The sequence below is a fragment of the Ornithodoros turicata genome, chromosome 1, assembly GCF_037126465.1.
Source record: "Ornithodoros turicata isolate Travis chromosome 1, ASM3712646v1, whole genome shotgun sequence".
Taxonomy (NCBI): domain Eukaryota; kingdom Metazoa; phylum Arthropoda; class Arachnida; order Ixodida; family Argasidae; genus Ornithodoros; species Ornithodoros turicata.
The window spans coordinates 138,528,283-138,534,964 of record NC_088201.1 but is presented as its reverse complement, the minus strand read 5'-3'; the positions used below and the strand labels follow the sequence as shown (position 1 = coordinate 138,534,964).

Here is a 6,682-nt window from a genome sequence, read left to right as displayed (position 1 = left end):
TTTGAGTAATCCCCTTTGATCTCGAAATGGGGACGCTCAGCATATACCTCCGCGAGCGGAGAATGTAGTCCGAGCATTGACTGTGGGGTCTCCCATAATGTGGCGCACAATCGGATACGTGGAAACTAAGTCACGTGTTTTCTTTCCGCGAGTATTTAATGCGGTTTTTAAATAAACACGTTCTCCTTCTCCATGTACGTCGTCAGCGACACTTCATTTCGAAGCATGATCAGTGTACAACGGGGAGTGTAATGGAAGCGCGCGTATTATATTTTTGGTCGGAGCTGTAATGCGACCGCGCGCGCCGATGGCCAGCAACTCCAGATTTGTGACTGTGGATGGGGTTGTTCCGCGACTTTTAACTTGTTTCTGACGATTAACATAGTTGTTCTGAACCACCATGCTTGCCACTACTTAGAATGCGCGTTTTTCACTTGAGAACTGAAAGAAAAGTACGAGAGTTGGCGCGGTGCCCAGTAACTTCTGAAAGTCGTCTGCTCACGCCGATGCACTAGCACGCGCAAAAGCAGACGATTTCTGTATCCTATCACGGACGACGCAGGGCGACGTGGCCCACTGATCTCTATAGTAATAGGCTGGATAGCGGATTGAGGGTGCAACCGTACGGTCGCCGGCCGCCATCTTGGGAAGCTCAAAACATTGCCGTCCGCCACTCAGCTGCATTATGTGCATGCGCCTTTGCGTAGCACTTTTGTGCTGTCATGCCCGCCTGCTGTGGTTATGGGTGTGCTGACCGTACTGGCAAGGCACCGGGGACGACATTTCACAAGTAAGTGACATGGTTTTACAAATAAATGTGATTTATTAGTCCACGAGCGGAGTGACAAAACGTTGCTGTTGATGCATGTGCGCGGCACTTTGTGAATCGTATCTCAAGATCTAAGCGTTAAACTTTAAGCCGTACGTTATCTGCATAGAGTCATTGTGATAGTCTAGCCTTCCTGCAGTTCACGGGTATGGTCTCGGCACTCAGCAAGCGTTGAAGTGCGCTTGTCAGCTGTGATATCTACGGCTCAGTTTGTTGGTCACGGTATCGACGATTGCTTGCTTGGATTAGCCTTGTCATCCCTTCCGTAATTGATGGCATAAATTGTTCAATGCAGGTTCCCTCACGGCCGCCCAGAACATTTAAACAAAGTGTGCGGTAAATGTCAGGCGAAAGGACTGGACGCCGTCGACGACATCACTGGTCTGCAGCAAACATTTTAAAAACAAATGCTTCGACAGAACGGGCCAAACCGTTCGACTGAGGCCTGACGCTGTGCCCAACAAGTTCGACTTCCCAGAACACCTCCAGAAAGTAATAATGCATGCGACATATGTAGAGGCCAGATTTATATCCACTAAAAGCTAGTTGAACACACATGCATGAAAAACTCATTTATCTTGCTCAAAATATGTACCTCTAGGAATTCACTTGCATGCATTTAAAATACGCAACAAACTCACTGGGGCAAAAGTATCTTACTTTATGTAGTGTACAAAAAGCATGCAGAGTTGAAAGCATAGATCGAGAAGTTGCCCGTCAAAAGGAACTCGTTACAAAGTTACCGTGTGAAAAATGCAACTAAGTTATTCAGCCCGAAACGTAGCTTGAAACGTTACAGAGTTACTTAAAAAAAAGAACGAGTTGCTCCCAAGTTACTTCGGACACAAAATAACACTACACAGGTGCAGCTGAGTTCGACCCTGAGTTGCCTGCGTTGAGTTTTCGTTTATGTCCAACAATTCGAACGTGTTACATCTTATTCCCTGTCTGCACACGATGGTTCAGCTTCATTTCAATAGCAGCAGTTCTTACTTCCTGAACAGAATACTGTCATTGACTGGACATCATGTTTTATGACATAAAATGCTGTGGAAGAACCATAAAGAAAGCAAGGAAATAAGTGGACGTGAGTGAAAAGCGAATTAGTAACTTGGAACGTAGCTTAAGTTACTTTGGCAAAGTTACCTGAAAAAGGAGTTCCTCTGAAAATTAACACGGCGCAAAAGTTGCGAGTTAAGTTATATAGTTACCAAGAAAAGGAACTTAGTTACAGTAACGAGTTACCTCGAACTCTGGTTGAAAGTGTGTATTTGCATGAAAATCTAGCCTCTAGAATCATGTTCCCTAATTAAGAGTTCCAAGCGATGGTTGATAATTGGAATCAGTACTGCACGAAGAGCACCTTAAAGCTGCAGCTAGTCCAATATATGAAAACACTCCTGAATTATGCATTCATATGCAGTTAAAAGCCACTCCATATTGGATAGGACAATACTAAGACGGGCAAAAGCATATAAAGAAAAAAGTATTGCATGAACATGTTGACTAACGTACAAACTCGTATTAGTGGGACATACAAACACACCAGCCACATGTCTCTTTGGTGCATTCCAGCATGTTTACTTTACTTAGAGACAATAAATAATTTTTCAACCTCGAATGTCTACTCTTTATTCTCGCTGCTTAAGCTTGCGACAACACATGTTTGAATGCAGCCCAAATGAAAACAATGTGATCCGTCTGATCAAAGAAGTTTCCCAGTGCTACAGCAGTATCGGACTGTACCACCTTGCCAAAGAATATACAGAGAAGGTGACAGCCAGGCCTCAGCTGCGAAAGAAATTGTCAAGGTTGATCATATTCAACAACCAGTAATGCACTCTGCCCACTTACCTGCTTCAAACTTGCTGTTGCAACTGGACTTGTGATACTTTGATGTTGGAACTTTCACCACAAGACCTTGCTACTTAGCCTTTTTATGACTTATTCACTCTACCTCTAGTCATTTTGAACTGTCTTTACCGCCATTTATTTCCCCAGTGCACATATTTCTAGTCGGTATGTTTTTACCGTCATATAGCCTTTATATCACATATCATTCTAGTCCTTTGGAAGTGCTTTAGTGCCGCTCGGCATTTCTTGTCATAACCAGTCATATCTAAACTTCCTGTGCAAAGCATAATGTTTATACCCAAGCATATTAAGGTAGTTACATAAACAAACGTGCCAAACATTCCCTGGCATTCCGCACCCCCGAGCAGAAAGGAAATGGGAGAAACACGGGAAGCAACACGCTGACGGACGACAAAAGAAACGTAACACAACAAATACAACACCACACAAAACCAGCAAATCACATAATCGTAGTTCAAAGTACAAAATTGGAACGACACGCGCTCACACGAGTACAAAATAGACAGGAAATAACATGTATGTGACGGGATTTCACACAAAAAACGTAAGGAACTCAATCACGAGGGATTTCTGCAGCGATCCGTGGCAAAATTTTAGCGAAGCAGCAAGGGAAGCGTTCACAAACAGCAAAACTTGTCACAGCTTACATGCATTCCTATGGGCTGTAATCGCTCTTTTGAGCACCGCAATATGGCGGCCGGTGGTCGTACCCTTTCCCGCGATACCCTCACCCATCCGCTATCCAGCCTTTATACATAGAGATCAGTGACGTGGCCGTTCTTATTGTTGCCAACACAGATCGCGGCGTGCTCTGCAATCTTTATCAATTTAATTCGGTTATTTAATAACTGTGTCGTGTTTTGTTGGGTAAATTAGCGGTATTCCATTTTCAACAAAGGGCAATCGAATGGTACACTTTATGAAAGGGGCAGGGGGTACGAGACCGTCCCTTTAAACATGTATGGTCGGTCTTCAGTATAACATAAAATTGTTTTTGCATTTTGCGAACTGCATGGGCGCTGTTATCGACAAAAGGGCCACGCACAGAGACAGGACGAACATCCAAGTGCCAAATGCGCGTTTCTGAAATTATCATGTACCCACTTCCCCAGCTTAAGACTCTCAGACTTTATATATGACCATACGCTGTGAACACTTTTCTAACAACAACTTCCACAACCACTCTACTCTTTCGCAGGTTGGGTAGTCAGAAACAGAAAGGAGCTCCAAATCGACAGTTCTCAGTAAAATGTCTCGACCTGTTGCTAAGAATTAAGTGCGCTCAAATTCGATGACTCACCTTACGGATGTCTCCTCTTTGTATACTTTGATGCCACCAGTTGCCGTATCTTCTGATCCTCTATACAAGCGATACCTACGCTGGCCTACACCACACGGACCGGCAACTGGGCTTTCAATGTGGGCATTTATAAATGGCGAAATGGCGCAAAAGCAAGCGATAGTTCCAGGAGAAACTCCATATCAAAGCCTGAGTTGGGTCACTGTCGTGCCGTCTCGCTGCGCAAACACGGGCTTTTGTAGTATCGGGCATTCGTAATATTGGGCTGAGCTCCCCATGTAGTCATTCATCCGAAAAACTGAGACCTTTTTGCAACCGAGGAATCCACAGTGTGAAGGCTGTTTTTTTTTTTCAGTTTCCCGGCATGGGTTCCACAAGTAGCCTGCGCCGCAAAACACTCAAGGTTTTCCACAATTAAAAAAGTTTTGCGTTTTACCGCGAGTATTATTGTCTGGGATTACAGCGTGAGAGCTCAGCCGGACCAGATAAGAAGCGTTCAAAACTCGTCACGTGACCGCAGTTAAACCAGTCACGTGAACGCAGCAAAACCGCAGTCACGTGACTGTCTTCTTAGAAGTGGGGGACGTCAGGGAACCACGATTTTATCTCTCCCCTCCTCCTGTACCAAGACAGCCTCCGAAAAGGTTCTCCCCATGGCGGTCTGGCAGCAACATGTCTTAATGGTACCGTAATGTTGCCCAGTGTGGCGACATGTTGCACATGCCGCAGGGTAGGACTGCGGGTAATTTTGGACCGCCTGGGGGTTCTTCTGACGTGCGCTGGAAATCTCAGACACACGGTGTTGGAAGCAATGTTTTACCTCCCACACATTGCTACCGCCTGCGCTCCGTGGTCCTGTGCAAAATGCAGCAAACACGAATTTACTGTTCTATACTTTAAAGGAGCATGGAAATCATTTGGAACATATATTTTTTCACCGCTTGATATGAACATACTACCTTCATAAACTGTTACGGAAAATATTTCCTTCGAAAAGCGCGAATTTCCTGAGAAAATTAGTTTGGAAGAATGCGCTCCGCGGCGACAGTCTCCCCCAAGCCGAGTCTGGCGTGTGGTGACGTCAGGCGTCCGAGCACTTCATTGGCTGCCGGAAGCGTCCGCTCCCCGCCAGAATCGTCTGCTAGCTCAGGAATCGTGGCAACTTACCGACTGAGACGCTGTTGCTATTTATTTGCGTTTGACATTCACTTGCGTTCTTACATGATTTGTCTCGTAAGTTTTGCATAAAACAAGACTACGGGCAGTGTAAAAGGTGTAGCCAGGCCTCTGTGTTGCAGTGACGGCCCGGGTTGAGGTGGATCGTACGCGGTTGTGATTTCTGTTCCGATTGTGCTGAGGTGTCGTTCATTAGTGAACAGTATTGTGCCTGTGTGTGCAGCATATATATATGTGATACGACTAAATACGTTCCTGTCAGTTGGAGATTTATTCCATGTGCCAGTGTTGTATTCTGCGTATGACCATTCAAAAAAGAAAATGATTATTTGACCATGTATTTTGGGGTTTCCCACAGATCGCTAGCAGATGAACTTTACTAACTTTATTTTGGTATTCATGTTGTAGTGTTTGTGGAGACGTTACGCTCCTGGTATCACTAAGATATGGTAAGCGCAATGTTACACAGCTATGCGTTCATCGGTCCGCTCTTTCGCCTCAGAGATGCCAGTGTCCATGCGGTTCAGAGCCCATAGTGTTGACCACAACACGGAGAAGTCATGATGGTCGGCAACATCTCCAAGTGAAAACACTGGTCACTGCGCCGCGTCTTCATGACTATGCATTTGTAAACAAGAAGAAGCACTATATTTCAATCCGAATGTTCGTTCACACTTAGCAGCATCATTTACCAGCCTCCGGTACATTCGTGTGGCGAAATCGAAGCTCGAGGAACTTAGCCTCCAACTCCATAAAACGTTTCGTCGAGAAGAGCAGACGTGTCGCCTAAAGAGTGTTTCCTTCGCACGGCGTCCGATGAGCAACAACGCTTCCTTCCCGGTCGGCTTGCCAGCGCGCGCCGGAGAAATCGCAAAAAATAAGGAAAAAGACGGCGCGGTCACATGACGTCAGCGGCTGACAGCCGAGTGAGGGGGCATTTCTGCTGCGAGATTCAAAGCTCCCTCGCGCTCCAGGATTGCGCGCTACGCTCAAACTTTTTGTGCGAATATGTATCACAGGGCTCAGAATCATAATTTCTACTTCTCCCGTCATATTTTATTCCGATCATTTCCATGCTCCTTTAAACTTCGGAAATCGACGAAATAACCTTATGCGATGCTGAAGTAGATGCAGTGTGAGGATGCCATGTCCTTGAAGTGCGCGTACGAATGGTTTAAAGTTTTAATAGAAATCGCCTTAAATGACCACAATTTTTCAGACGTATCCGACATTCACCGCATTCCGACGAAGTTGCCGGACACTATCACCAAAAGTGGACCTCACCCGTAGCTTCCAGGACCTGCACAGTCGTTCTTCACAGTGCCTTGCCTGGACGGGGACTACTTCGAAGGTCAGTGAGGCGATTGTCCTGAACTATGCACACGCCGTTGTGTTCCGACCTCACTCACTGTACTTTTTTCCAAAGGTGGTATGTGATTCGGTAAAGCGGCTGCTGTTCCTCTTAGTAGGAATTCAAGAATTCCTTCTTCTTAAGAGTTTTT

General features: G+C 45.5%; 1 long non-coding RNA gene across 1 annotated transcript; it reads left to right on the top strand.

Annotated features, from left to right (window-relative positions):
• The first annotated feature begins 720 nt into the window (after positions 1 to 720).
• LOC135369805 (uncharacterized) lies at positions 721 to 1,384 on the top strand. The gene is made up of 2 exons (XR_010415127.1): positions 721 to 790; positions 1,125 to 1,384. It is a non-coding gene; the product is annotated as an uncharacterized LOC135369805 (long non-coding RNA).
• Positions 1,385 to 6,682: the final 5,298 nt, after the last annotated feature.